This window comes from Sus scrofa, chromosome 8, assembly GCF_000003025.6.
Source record: "Sus scrofa isolate TJ Tabasco breed Duroc chromosome 8, Sscrofa11.1, whole genome shotgun sequence".
NCBI lineage: Eukaryota > Metazoa > Chordata > Mammalia > Artiodactyla > Suidae > Sus > Sus scrofa.
Genome location: NC_010450.4, coordinates 57,647,364 through 57,663,559, shown reverse-complemented (window position 1 = coordinate 57,663,559; position 16,196 = coordinate 57,647,364).

Below are 16,196 nucleotides of genomic sequence, written 5' to 3'. Positions count from 1 at the left end.
ATTGCACTGAAGCCTTCTTGGAGGTAGAGGTTTGATACTGCATTTCCGGTCACATAGCAAATTTTCTACCTCTCTGTGGTCACTTGTCCGAATCTCATTATCTGTCTCCCCACACCCATGCTTTCTTCTCTGACCCTTTATTTCTCAAAACAACTTATTTTCTCTTTATTTTTTTCAATTAACTTCTCCAGCTATTCCCCCCATTTGATTAAAATAATTTTTTAATGTTTCAGGTAGAGGTAATAAACTTAAAAAAACTGATAATAAATTTTTATTCTTGCAGTTATTTGATAGAAAAATCATGATCAAATGCTTACCATTATAAGTTTCTCCTTAAAACATTTTGTCTTTTCCAAAGCCAAATAATGTCACATTTCTTGGGGTTCAAACTGAGGACGGACTTTGAATGAACTTATACTTCAGTTTAGTTCACCTTTTCTCTGTTAGTGAATCTAGACCTTGGCAACAGTAATTGGGTAAAACGCTAAGCCATTGCTGATGCCAAGACTATGAGGACTGTGTTTCTTTGACAGGCCCTTAATAGGCATGAACAAAAAATCAAATACTGTTTTTTTTTTTCCTTCCCTCCAAATGCTTATTTGAAAAAGACTGAAGGCTTGGAAAGGTATTCCCATTGTTATTTAATGTAACCTGCTTCTCAGAAAAAAAATACCACGTTATATAATTTTGGGGGGGAGGGTACAATATGAACACATCTTTACATAATTTGGGATTTTCTTACTTCCTGGTTGCAGAGAATTTGGAAGTTGGTAAATATGCTTACAACAGATGTTATCACAGATGTATACAATTTATCATCCTTAACATGAGAATCTGAGCACATACTCTAAAAATGAGCACTGGATGTTTAACATGATTGTGGAGACCATACTTTTATTTTCTTAATCTGATTATGCTTCTACTCTCAAAATAATGATCAAAAAATCTGATTTAAATCTGACAGATTACAAGCTGAAGCTAAGGTGCCACATTTATTACTTCCTCCTGTCAGATTTTCAGATACAAGTCACAGAGGTAGACCAAAGACAGAACTGATTTAAATTTATGGGCAGTCTTTTTTTTTTTTTTTTTTTGAAACAAATTATCACACTTCTATAAACATTTAACTCTGATTTGAAAGTAGATCAGGAAATATCTCATATTACATAATGTTCAAAAACCTTTATGTATTATTCCTGTATATATATTTTTAATTAAAAATTAAGTCCTTTCAGGTTCTTGTAAATAGTTAAGAACAAAATAACAAGTCCTCCAAATCAACTTATTTCTTTTCTAACCAACTGAGGCCTGTATATATAGTCCTGGCTGTGGATTCTAAATTTAGTCTTTGAAAATGACATATTATATGATAATGAACAAAGCCCTTGGCTCCTCTGCCCCAGCTCTCCAACTGTAACACTGAAAGACTGGGCTACATGCTTTCACTATTCCCTTAAACACTTTAATTATATGTTCAAATAAACAACATAGAAGGAGGCAGTTTAAAAATGACATTTAGAATTAAATACATGACCCTGGAACTATCATTACTTTGTTATTAATTCAGGCACAGCAGAGTTTAAAGATAATAATTCCACTGTCGTTATTCTAAGGCCACTTCAATTATATCCTTGTATTAATATATTTCTCTGATCCCTTTTGAGTAAACTTCTATGCAGTACTCTTTTAGTGGGTTAGTTAAAATTAGGTGTTTTTTCCAAGCATTTATATTTTTATAATTACCCAAATCTTGAAGTTCTCAAAACATTTCTTAAAACTTTAGTGTCTTACCAAATTTTAAAATATGCCTTCATAATTAGAGAAGAAGCCTCTTAGATCTAATTTAGCTTGTCTTTCAGAAGCTTACATTTATGAAGATAAATTAAAAAATCATAAAGAAAAAAGAGAACCAAAAGTTATTCTATTCTTTTTAACAGGGAAGATTATATGGTTTGAACTGATTATCATCATGAACTGGTGACCAAAATTAAAGATTCACCATAAAATTATAGAGAAATCAGCAATTGTGTTACTAGAAGTTGCTTAATTGTCAAGTTCTACACTGGACATTTAATTCATGAATAAACACAGAATTTCAGTTATTCTCTCAATAGAGGTAATGCTACTCTTTTTTAAATTTAATTATTCAAAAATTATTTTTCTTCAGAAAAAAAATTGTATGAACTCTTGAGCAAGGAACATAGAAGAAAGGAGGAGAGACAGAAATCAATTGTGCAGGTGTCAGTAATAGACACCAAGCAGAGTGGAGCAAAGAGAGCTCTTTCCTACAGAGCATCTCTATAGGTAATATAGCATCTCTGTAGATCATATAGCATCTCTATAGGTCATGTAACTTCTTTACAGTTCATATGATGACTATTTACATCCTAATGTTAAGCTGCATCAAGACCCTGTAGAGATGATCAGCAATTCAGGAACACAGTTTTCTAAATCAAAATTATGAATTGGAATTGTGTACTGCCCATCTCATTTTCTTCAAGATATTTGTGCCCTATGTTTGATAAATTGATTCAGACACTCTCCTGTTTAAAAATAAACATTAAATAGAAACAAGATTAAGCCACAATTGAACAAAAGGAATGAATGGGCTATATCAAGGTAAATAATAAACCATATAAAACATGGTACAGATAGATATTTCTCTATACTATGAAAAAAATCAGATAACTTGGAATATTTGGTTTAAAATACTAAAATAATAACTATGTGCAATAGCAGAAGGGATTGTCAGCCAGAGCAAAGATAGAGAAGGTTGTTATGGGAGGCCAGATTCCTTAGTAGCAAACAGTGAGAGAGATCCATGAAAGCGGTTTATTAAGACATTTCCAGAAAAGGATGCTTAGTAGCCCAAGGAAAGTTCCCTGGAAAGAACGGTATAGACACAGAAACAAAATCACACTGTAGTAAGAGGAAGAGGGCAGAGATAACCAGTGAAAGTAACCCGAGAATGTCTGAAGGTAGGATCAGTTACATCCTCTGAAATTGTCTTGATGTAGATGCCCATAAAAGCAGACTCTCAGTTAAGGACTCAAATGCAAATAGTTTCATTGACTGATGGTCCCAGGAAAACCTAGTAAGAAGGTGGAGAGGAGAAACAGGGAAAGGAAGAAAGGATGTACGAGGTGCCTTATCAAGCAATTTTCCACTGTGGGCAATTGGAGTTTAGGTCTAGCATGTGGAGCATCCTTAGAAATATTTGGTGTTTATTTTATTTTTTTTTTAATTTGACCCATTCTCATGATGTGTCATTACGTATCAATGTGGCTTTCTATGCATATCACTGGTAATTAAAGTTGTGTCATGTTTCTCTGGTTGGTTTTAGGATTTGTCTTTATCTTTGGTAGATGGCTAGTAGGTGACTATTTTTAAAGTTTAAGTTGATTGAATTTATTCACCTTGTTGGATCTGTATATTTTTTAACATATTAGGTATTTGGCAATTATTTGTTCAAACTTTTTCTTCTGAATCATTCATTCTCTTCATTTTCCAACATTTAGATTATACTCTTAATACTGTCCCATTCCCCACATAATCCTGAGGATCTGCTAATATTCTTTGATTTTTTAAAATCTCTTTGTAAATTCAAGTAAGATTATTTCTGTTGATACATCTTTGAGTTCATTTATCTATTTATTTAATATTTTTGCAGGCTACAACCTTCTTCCCATTCCTTTTTCACTCCAGATTTTGACTTTTAAGTTCTTGAATTTCCATTTCCCTTCCAGACACCTGAATAGACTTTATTTCTCTTCTTTTTACCCATCAGTGTCCATCCTTTTCTCGGTTACCTTGAACATATTTATAAGATTTTAAACTCGTTGTCTGCTTTTCTACCATCTCTGTTATTATGAGGTCAGTTTCTACTGACCACTCCTTTTTTTTCTTAATTACAGGCCCATTTTTAAAAATTTTGCTTCTTCCATATCCAATACATGTAATACCTATATACTCCTATATACTTAAAACCTTTATGCTGGACTTTGTAGATGTGCTGTAGGGAGTTTCATTATATTGTGTCCCAAACTCTGTGGTATAGATCACACTCATTTCAGTGTATCCAGTGCTATGCTATGGTTCCTGAATGTGTGGGTGTTTTTGAGGTGCTCTGCTTCTGTCTCACTGTTACTTTAGTATCAGTTTTTGTTTGTTTGTTTTTGTGAAGTCACTAATCATTCATCCATTTCCATTTTTCAAAATATTTTACTGTTATCTCTTTATTCATCCTCTTTGTCCTACAAATATATGCTATGTCATGTCATTTATGTCACTCATATGAAGCTTTGGTGGGGAATGAAAGGAAACACATGTGCCTACCCAGTCTGTCATCTTTAAACAAGTTTTCTCACACTCTACTTTTCCAAATTCAAAACTTCCTTTATCCACTGCATTGATTGCATGCAGTTTCCCAACAGTCTTAAGCTTTTGAGAGTCAATGGCTTAAAATACTCATTTCCCTCTGGCTGGAATGTATTTCCTACTGTCATGCTCATCTCTGCTTTATTGACATGTTATTATTCCCTGATGGTTTACTAAAATGTTCCTTTCTCCTTGAAGCCTTCCTAGTTCCTATCAACTAGAATTAAATGGCTTCCCAGTGCCTAAAAATATTTATTGTGGCTTTATTTTAACTTTATTGTATTTCCTCTGCATTATGCTTAATATTTACCAATCAGTCTCCTGAAACATATTGCAAGCTCCTTTAAGCATAGGAATAATTTGAATTCCCATGATTTTTCAGTCATACTGAATAAAGACCTTCTGATGTGTCACATTGTTAAAGAGAAAAATTATTCTGACACTTGTTAAAATGGCAAAGAAGAAGACTTTATACAAGACTATTGCAATAAGGGCACTGCAGTAAGGAAGAGTGACTGTGCTCAACTGAATACAAGAAATGCACCTGGAGATTTATAGCCAGTGTCAATGGCCAGTGTATGGAAAATTACTAAGAGGAGACATCAACCACAGGCGGTTCTTACTACACTGACCTCAACAGTTGGGTTCTTGTTGAAGGGTTTATATATTAAAGGTGAGGAGATGAGGAAATTGATAACAAATGAAGGGCAGGAGGATTCCTGCTAAACTGACTTAGCAGGATTCTTGCCAAATCTGGGCTAGGCCAGCCAAAGAAAGGACAGGGGTCAAAACAAGGATCAGACAGAGGAGCCTGATTAAAGTTTGGTCAATGGGAAGAGCTCCCATTGTGGCTCAGCCAGCTAAGAACCTGATGTAGTGTCTGTGGGGATGTAGATTCGATCCCTGGCCTCGCTCAATGGGTTAAGGATCTGGCGATGCCACAAGCTGTGGTGTAGGTCACAGACACAGCTCAGATCTGGCGTTGCTGTTGCTGTGGCTGTGGTGTGGCACCTGCAGCTCCGATTCAACCCTTAGCCTGGGAACCTCCATATGCCACAGATGCAGCCCTAAGAAGAAAAAAATGTGTATATCAAAGAGAGAGTTTTTGTCAGTACACTTTTTGCTTTTCATTTCTTTGAAGATTTTGAATCCTTTTCTTGAACTGGCTTCCCCATGTCCATCCAGTGTTTAGTATTCCTCATACTCTTGTCCAAATATTATTTCATTAGGTTTTATCTTTCATTAACTCTCTCAGAAGTAATGAGATACAGCTTAGTCTTGTCTCCCCATAGTACCCTCTGTTACTATGGTAGTATTTATCACCAGGTAACATTGCACCTGGATCTTGTCCTGTAGCATACTCCAGCTTTAGGCAGAAGGAAGATGTCTCATTCTCTATTTTAGTTCCCACAGTATAACAAGGGGCACTCTAATAGGTGTTGAATTGGACTTCTTTACTTTTTATATTTGGATAACCCTCAAAAATTATCTGAAATTTTGGATGTTACCCAGATGATTTGTGAAACTTGTCACTATCAGCTATAATTACACATTTATTTATAAACACTCTTTGAATTTAGATAAATATTTTAAGCCAAAACTGATAATCATGATCAAGAGAAAGGTCAGGTCAATTCCTATTCAAAAGACACTGAATCTTGATTGTCATTTAAACATGATAATAATTTGTCAATGTCCATTCATATATCATTCTTTAATTTATACCTAATTTGATTTTTACAAATAGAAGTTTATGTATATATTTGATCATAATCTGAAGATTATATATGTTTATATGGAAGATGTGACTTATATATATACCCACTAGTGGCATGTATATATATTTACTTAAGGTATGCATCTGTGTTTGTGTGTATATGTATGTATATACACACATATGAAATAGATAACAGATTTTTTGACCCAATGGTAAATTTATATGGCAATTAATGTTTAATAGCAGTGATAGAAAAATCTGAGTACAGTATGCCATCTTCAAATTCTTTTCCTTAATAAGCTGGTTGGTTTGATTAGATGCTGCAGTAAATAAAACAGAAGATAGCCTAGTCTCCCCTCTCAAATGTGCATTTGCTTTCCCAGGTGTTCTAGGAAAGATATATTCACTAAGTGGAAGGGGATATATATATATATATATATGTAAAGTGGGCATATGTAATAAGCCTGCATTTATCTGGCTAAATTCTTGCCTTTAACTTAGCTAATTTCAAAATTAGAATAAGTGGAGCTAACAAAAATAATAGATTTGTGCATGGCTGCACATGGTTGCAATTTTATTTTACATAAAGCACTGCAGAGCGTTTTGAAGTGGATGAGGGCTAAAGGTTGAGTGGCTATAATGAAGCAAAATTGCAGGTTCCCAAGGGCAGGGTGGAAAAGCAAATGAACTGTGTTTTTAGTTCCTTAGAAATTACTTTGGCAATTAAGAGGTGTTCATATATGTGGTTGGACTGCAATCAGGGCACCCAGTGGAATAACCAGACATTTCTTAATGTATGTTGGCTATTATTTCAGCAATTATAAAAGGGATATAAACGCTAACATGCACATTTCCAGTAATATGGCTTTCAGTCCCAATACCATCATTGTAGAAATGTATTATGTGGCTTCTTTAAACCCAGCTTGTTCTGCAAGGTCAGTGCAACTAGCAATTCATTCCTTGAAGAGTAACCATTTTATTAGGTAGCATGGAAGTCAGAGCTCCCTATTTCATTAAATGGCAATTAAGTAATTTAAAAATAATACTAAGCCTCTTAATCAGCTTGTTTTGCCATGTGTTCCACAAGGGATTTTGGCATTCTCTAACAATTAATAAGAAAAGTGCTTCATGAATATAACCGATGCTTTTAAGCTTTGAATTTTCCTGCCAAACAAGAGGTTTTAAAATATTTCTCTTATGAAAGTGCTCTTTAAAATACATTCTCTCTCCACGAGAGAAAAGCTTTTAATGAGTTAATGAGGTAATTATCTATTGTTAGGTAGCACATATTTTATTTAATAGTAGTTTAGACAAAAAGCAGTCACATCCTAGATGAGTAGTTTGGAGTGTGAGCAAATAAAAACCTGTACATACATCTATTAAATCATTTTGTTGTTTTACCTTAAATATATAGAATTTGAAATTGTCCTTGGAGAAAATTGTACCTTAGATAACCATTTGAGTTATCTATTGCTGCATAACAAACCACCCCAAAGCTTAGTGTCCAAAACAACAACAATAATTTATTCTGGCCCCAAACATCCACTTTGGGCAGGCTTCCATAGGGCCAGTTATCTCAGCACTCTGTGGTGTCAGCTGGCATGGCTACGATAGGGCTAGAGGAGTCACTTCCAAGAAGTCTTGCTCGCTTGGCTGGCAAGATGGTGCTGGTTTTCAGTGGGAACTCGAACTTGGCCAGGCTGTGGGTGTTGGTTCCCCTCCACAGAGCATTTGGCTTCTCCAGAGCATGGTGGTCAGGTTCCAAGGACAAGCACCCCATGAGAATCCAGTGGAAGCTGAACTGTCTTTTTAGACTCAGATGAGGAAGCAGCATAGCATCACTTCTACTGGTCACATACCCTCCCAGACTCAAAGGGATGAAATCTCTGCCCCACCTCTCAGTGGGAGAAGTTTCAAAGTCACACTGAAAAAAATGGAATAGTAGAAACTACTATAGGTATTTTTGGAAAATACTGTCGCAATATTCACAACAATGATGGAAATAAGAACACATAATAAAAAGAAATACATTCGTTCACTCAGAGTAACAAGATAAAACATTTTTTTAGACTTTAATTTGTTGTGTTTGTTCTCATTTACCAGGTAATCAGTATAATATAGTGGAAGAGACCCGGTGTTAGAGTTCAACATTTGATATTCTTTTTTCTTTTTTTCTTTTTAGGGCCACATCTGTGGGATATGGAAGTTCCCAGGGGTCAAATCAGAGCCTTAGCTGCCAGCCTACACCACAGCCACAGCAACGGGGGATCAGAGCCATGTCTGCGACCTACGCCACAGCTCACAGCAATGCCAGATCCTTTAAGCCACTGAGCAGGGCCAGGGATCTAATCTGCATCCTTATGGATACTAGTCTGGTTCTCAACTTGCTGAGCCACAATGGGAGTTCCCAGAGTTCCACATTCTAAATTATCTGATGACTAGCTGGGAGTCTCTAGGAAAGCCATATAAGCGTTCTGAAAAATTTTCCATTCATTATTAGAATTGAGTCTGATAACAACTATTTTGCAGGGATATTTGCAGCATGGATTAAGTGAGGTGATGATATAAAAAACTCTGTGAGTCATTCATTTTAGTCTAAAATAAATATGTTAATAATATCACCATATCATTATCAAGTAAGATGAAGGTGATCATTTTATAGCCAACAAATCAATGCCAAAAATGACCGCAGTATATCTTAACAATCTTTATGGTATACAGAGGAGGTGTCTATAGGTTATTTGTATGAGGTTAGTTTGAAAGACTATGAACTTAAACCTACATGACTTCTAATATCTTGTATCTTGATACTCCAAGTATCTGGCTCCTCTTTTGCTGGAAGGTAAAACACTAAACTAAACAATTTTTTTTTTTTCCTACAACATGGAAAAAATAAAATTACCTATTACAAAAACGTGTTAAATATTTTTGCTATTGTTATTACTGCTAATTCACAGTGAAAATCATTCTGGATACATCCGTTATTCTGAATGATAAATTTTTCTTTTTTTTTTTTTTTTTTTTTTTTTTGGCTTTTTAGGGCCACACCCACTGCATATAGAGGTTCCAGGCTAGGGATTGAATTGTAGCTACAGCTGCTGGCCTACACTATTCCACCCACAGCAACACAGGATCCAAGCTGCATCTGTGACCTACACCACAGCTAAGAGCAGTGCCAGATGCTTAACTCACTGAGCAAGGCCAGGGATCAAACCCACAACCTCATGGTTCCTAGTCAGATTCATTTCCACTGTGCCACAATGGGAACTCCAGTCATCAACATTTTTTTCAACCACCTATGGAATGATTTATAAACATATCATTATCTAATTACATATGGTGGTATCATTAAGTTATTAAACGATCATGTTCAACAATCAAAATGCCCAAATCAGTCTTTTTCTTAGAATAAGATGCAATTTATCAAATTTTTAAGAAACTTCCAATTTAATCATAAGCCTGTCTTTCCACATGCCCCACTCCTCAGATACGAAAAATTCAGAACAGCTGAAAACAAATATGGAAATGATTTTCAGATTTTAACCTATCTGTATATAATAGAAATGCTACATCCTGATCTGTAATATGTGTACATTTAATGTATTGCTAACTCTTATCTGGTTTTGAAGGAGGAAAGAAATCTTTCAGCTTATAAAATTGAAAACTCTATCAAAATTACATGTGCAAGTATAACATCAATAGTAATATATAGCTTTGTGTTTTCCTGGAGTCTGCATTTGAGAAATAACACTATTTAAAACTTTGTAAGGGATAAAACTTCTTTCTATTGTTATGTAATGCAAATATTATTTTTCTTTTTTGACATAAATCCACTTTTTTCTGGGAATAAGGTACTATTTGTCCTATATTTGTTGAAATATGAAATAGATTCACTCATTTTATTTCTCTGGCTTCTAAATAAGTTTTAACAATGAAAAATCAGTTTGAAATTTCACTTTAATTTTTTATAATTTTACTTAATAAAATATGGATATGTTTCACTGATCTAAATAACACACTTTTGGTAACCACAACTGTCTGATAAAGCTGCAAAACATAACTTTGGAAAATATCTACACTGTGATGTGGGTATCAGAGATCATTATCCAAGGGTCCTCTTTCCTGACTCTCCAGTTCCTGACACTAATCTTTACCATTGGAGCCAATGAAATGTGAGAAAAGTCATTTTCAGATAGAAGGCTGTGAGAAGCAGTGTTGCTGGTTTTAAGTGCCTGTGCCTGAAGCGTAATGAAGCCAAACAATCCTGAAAATCAAAATCTGGAGCAGAGGAAGGTTTATTGCAGGGAGATGCAAGGATAATGGTGGCTCATGCACAAGAAAAACCCTGAAATCTCCAAAGGCTTTTAGCAAAGCCTTTTGAGAGACAAGGTGAGGAAGAGGCATGGTTAGTTGTTGCAAACTTCCTGGTGTTGGATCCTTTGTTCTAACTGCTGTCCACGTAGGTCAGTCGGGTCACCGTGAGATTATGATGTTCCTGTAAACCTCCAACAAAACATATACTATTCTCTGTTCTGCAACTTTTTATCTCCATGTGAATGGACTAAAGATCAGACAGAGCCTTGGGAATGGGCTCTCCTGTATATTTTAAGCCATAGGCCATGTTCTTTTATGGAAGGTGCAGAGCTAACATGTCTAAGCACAGCCAACAAAGCACAAAATAAAGAGGAGCAGTTCTAATATAGAGGGAGATTTGTTCTTCCTTATTACACCAGAGATGAGCAAAGTTGGCCTGGGGTCTCAGGATGGGCAGAGTTAGCCTGACTAAGCAAAGACAACAGAGCACAAAGTGGAAGTAAAAACAGACCGACATAATATGGAGTCAGATTTGTTCTTCCCTGTTACAGCAGTAATGATTATCATCTTCTACCCATGCCATGGAGATCTGAGTACCTGAGTGAACAGGAGGGGTGATGTGTTTCCCTCCTCCACAGTAACTCACAAATACTATGTATCTGAGCAAGAGATAATGCTTTGTTTTATGTCATTGAAGCTTGTGGCTATTTACCTCACCACAACCAAGCCCAGCTCAATTTATACAGAGCCCCAAATATCTACCATGATGCCCATAGAGGTATTGAATTAGGTTACAAACCTGACAATACAGCTTTGTTGAAATGTTCTCTATTTCTATCCTTTGTAGGCATGTGAATTCTTCACAACACCCTCAGTCTAAACCCATCCATGACCACAAAATCCACTCAAGTCAGTTGTTCAAGGCTGCAGTCATAAATGCTGGCTTAACAGGTAAAATTTAGTCTTGATCTGCTATTTCTTTTTAAAGTCCAGTTGATGTTGTTAAAAGTCAAATGTTGATTATACTTATTTCAGTTCTCAACACACTAGGGAATTTAAATTGGAAACTGGGAAATAGGGAAATTAATGTTTGACACCAGAAGATGGACATCTCATCAAATTAGACCCCAAATTTCATAAACATTACTTTGCAAAGAAAACCTTAGACTTGACAATACTATAAATTATATAATTCATGGTCATTAGCATGATCCTAGTACTTAAAGTGAAACTTAATATGGAATCATATCCAGTCGGTTACCTATTTTATATGAGGCACTTCACTGTAATGGGTTTATCACCAAACCATATGTGTGAGTGTGTGTATACATTCTAATATGAATATTATTATATACGAATGGTCTCATATGTCTGAATATTCATATATATACGAATAGAATTTTCTTCCCAGCCCTAACTGCTTTCTGGAGTAGGGCATTTTCCTACCACTTTCTGGACACTTGGAGCCCAAAATTAGCCAAGATAATGTTGCCAAATTATCGGTCGCCTCTGTATACCCATGCCAAATAGAAACGGAAACAGAGTTGGAGGAAACAAAAAGTAGCTTTAATTGCCAGGCAAAGAGGGGAACGCGGCAGGCTAGTGCCTCAAGGACTGTGCCCCCTGGAGGGGATCATGAGGAGTCATGTGTGAGAAGCAGGGCATGGTCAGCTTGTGGACACTTTCCTGATTGGTGGGTAGTGAGGTAACTGGGAGTCAGCATCATCAGTCTTCTGGTTCCAGCCATTCTGGGGTCTATGTGCTTGTGGGCAGCATCTAGTTGACTTCTACCTGGTGGGGGCTTCAGCACTTGCAAAACAGCTCCAAGGACATGGCTCAGAATATTATCTGTGGTCTTTGAAGAACTGAAGGTCCTTGACTTTGTTGAATGACTGAATTATCATTACTGTTTTCTCTCCCTATATATATAGAAAGAGTATGTACATTTATATATATACAGGTATAAATTTATAAATTTATAAATAAATATTAATGTATAAAGATGCACATAAACATAAATTTATCAATAAATATTAAATATATAAAAACACATATAGATATGTATTCATTAATTTCCTTAAACTCTCCTTTATAAAACACAGAAAAGAGTCAGTCAGGGTGGTTTTCTCCCTTCAGTAATCAAATCTTCTAAACTTTGCTAGATAAACAGGTTTTTATGATGGTCTTTTAGGATGTATATGCGTAATAATATTATTGACAGTACTTTAAATGTTATTTATGCAACCATATCATGATGTCTTAATATAATGTATAAAATTTATGCCTTATTTCCATGAATTTAGAAATACTTTAGGAATTTTGTAGAAAATTCCAATTGTTATTGCTTCATAGAAGAAAACTTTTACAAATTGAAATTTAAAAAGCAATTGGGAGTTCCTGTTGTGGCTCAGTGGTAATGATCCCAACGAGTATCCATGAGAATGTGGGTTTGAGCCCTGGCCCCAACTAAGTGGGTTAAGAATCCGGAGTTGCCACAAGCTTTGGTATAGGTTGCAGACATGGCTAGGATCCCACGGTCCTGGGGCTGTGGTGTAGCTAACAGTCCCAGCTCCCAGTTACAGTTCGACCCCTAGCCTAGGAATTTCCATATGCTGTGGTGCAGAAATAAAAACACAAAAAAGAAAAAAAAAGCTATTGATAACAATTGTAAAAACATTATTAGCAATTTGTTGAACTAGGACCAAAAAAAAATAAATTTCATAGAATAAAGTTTTTCATTAAATTTATGTACTTTTAATGCTCATTTAAACACTACTGAAAAAATAACAGAACTGCCTGTATTTGTGCAGTTATCATCACCTTCAGTAATCTTTGTTTTTATGTCCATTTTTGGTCAAATTATCAATTATACACACTTCTCAGTTTTGTTATTAGGGAAGTTTCCTGTTACTTTAAAGGATAGAACTAATTTTATTTAGCAGTTTGGGGCTTCCATTTGTACTCTTGTCCTGTTCCCATCTAAAAATATATGTTTTTCATGGTCCAGTGAAAACAGGCCAATTTTCCATTATCAGACAATTTTTGCTTATCTGAAACATCAAACATCCCAGTAATGGCAAATTATTGAAGTGCTTTTGAGCATCGATGCTATTCTTTTTTTTAGGAGCTATCATCTGGGTGAAGTATGGTAGGTTTGACAGAGCAATTACGAATAGTTTTTAGTCAGTTCTATACAATAGAGCTTGAAGCAGAGAAGATCAAGTTGAAGCTGGGGCAGAAGTATGTGTGACAACAGCAATCACATGTTCATGTCCATAGAGCTGTGATTGTACCTAAAATTTTAGTGACTCATTTTGAAAATGTGTTTTGCATATTTATCCATGTTAACATGGGTTTTTGAAACAAATAATGATATATTTCTGTCAATTATGTACTATTTACTACCTAAAAATAAAAAGGGCTATCAGAAACAACCACTACACACTTTCATTTGAATGACTACCCTTTTAGAGTGACAACATGCCTACTTTTATTCATCAAAAACTTTTCCAAGCTGGTTTATTTTCCTTTTTATCTTTTTGCATTTTTATTTTTATATAAATGTACAAGCAAAAATAGGGGCTCAATGATAATTATTCTTAAACCAAAATCATCTATTTTGATAGTCTACTAAAATCAGCAGGTTGGTATCAGATTACTTCATACAGCAGTTAATTCATTCAGCTATTTAGAGGAACAGTTTGCTCCTAATTAATCCTGTCAGGTGCACTGAGAACCAAGTTGCTTAGAATGAGATACTCCATGAGAGGTATATTGATCTTTTGCCCAGTGTTGTGGGGACTATCAACAGTTTCCAAGCCCAGCATTTCACTGGCCACATGTTTGGTGTAACACATCTGATTATTTAACTGAGAATCTGCTAATAAGGTCGAACAGGAGTGGGACTGTTTTGCAAAAGAGGAGAGCATAAGTCCGTATGATTGTATGACCTAATGTTGACACAATGCTTGGGAGAAATCAGGCTATAAATACTTATTAAATTTAAATATTTTACATTAGGGAATATAACCCACTTGTATGTAGTTGCTGGGATGACCTTTAATTCCAATAAGAGTTTGTGAAGTTCCTAAACTGTTAAGGTCTTACATTGAAAGCAAAACACGCTACATTCAACCAATATTTAAGAGTAAAAGCAATACTAAAAACCATGTCCTGCTCTCCAATCCCTGTCCCAAATCTAGATGAGAGAGATGGAATCTAGGGAAGACCAGAAGTAAGATATTTGAATTAATTATCTATTGCTATGTAACAAAACTTAGCAGCTGAAAATGTGGGTCTGAAATTTGGCAGTAGGTTAGTTGGGTGGTTCTACCCAGAGACTCTAACGAAGTCGTTGTCAAGATTTTGGCTACAACTGCAGTCATCTGAAAGCTTATTTTAGGGTAAAAGATCCCCTTCCAAGGGTTGTTGGCAAAAGTCTCCAGTTCCTTGCCACATGCATAGAGACATGTGGCCACAAGGATGCTTGAGTATACTTATGACATGACAGCTTGTTTACAGCAGAACAAATAATCCAAGAGAAAGATAACAGAAAAAGTCACAATGCCTTTTGTATCCTAGTCTCTGAAGCCACACAGCATAATTTCTGCTACATTTTGTTGATCATACAGAGCAAACCTAATCCAACACAGGAGGAGACTACTACACAAAGCTTTGAATTCCAGAAGGATTTTAAGTTATCTTGGAAGTGAATTAAAATAATATTCCATATGAAATATCTCCTTCCATGTATTTTTTAAATCTTATTTGAAGATCAAAATGATAATGAGTATTCTAAATATGTGGACCAAATTAGTTTATTCTTTACAAAACAATCTTCACTGAATTATCTATGATTATAATTATCATTTATACATGGCTTTTGACTTTTATCTAAGGTTACATGAATTAATACAATTCTAAAATTCATTACTGATTTTTGAGGACATTATAAATTTCACCATTCTCTTATGAAGTATATTTGCATGTCAGAAGTGTCTTCTGTAATTTAGCACTAAGAAGTTTTTTTTTTTTATTTCTCTAAGGACTTTCTGACAAATACTAGGTAATTGATCATGTTTATATAAGTTTTTTTTATTGTTGCCTGAAAGTTTAAAAACAAATGTACACTTTAGTTCCATTGAGTAAGCTTACACATTCTTTGAATGTTTATTGCTTCTTTTTTGTCTCAAGTATACATTTTTTTACTATATTTTTATGTTATTTGAAATTGAGTTAATGTATGTTCTGTATGGAATTAATTACAAATACATTATGTTTATCATAGAAAACTAAGAAAGAATAGAAAAGTAGAACATAAAAAGAAGAAAATAATACCATTCATTGTTCTACTAACTAGAGTAAAAAGATGTTACAACTGTATGGTATAATCACTCCTTTTATGATAATGTCCAGTCAGATCAGCATTACTCATTTTGTTGTTGTTGTTACCATTTACAAACAATATCATGTAAAGGCTCTGGCTTCAATTCAGAAGAGTAAAAAACTTTGGCATCATTATTTTTTTCCTTAGAAGAAGTTGGGCAAACTGAAAAGCAACAACTTTTCTTGGACTCATTAGAGAAGTGAGGTGCAGAGATAACCACCATCCTGAAATCTTGAGAGACAGATACCCCAGGAATCACGGGATTTAAGCAATTACTTAGCTTGAGAGAAGCAGCTAAGTCTTAAAAGCCAATAGGAACATTAAACTCCAAATTTTGATTTATTGCTGGAGGATAAATAAGGGCTAAGGTGAGAGTAAGAGCCTCTTGGGACTGTATTCACA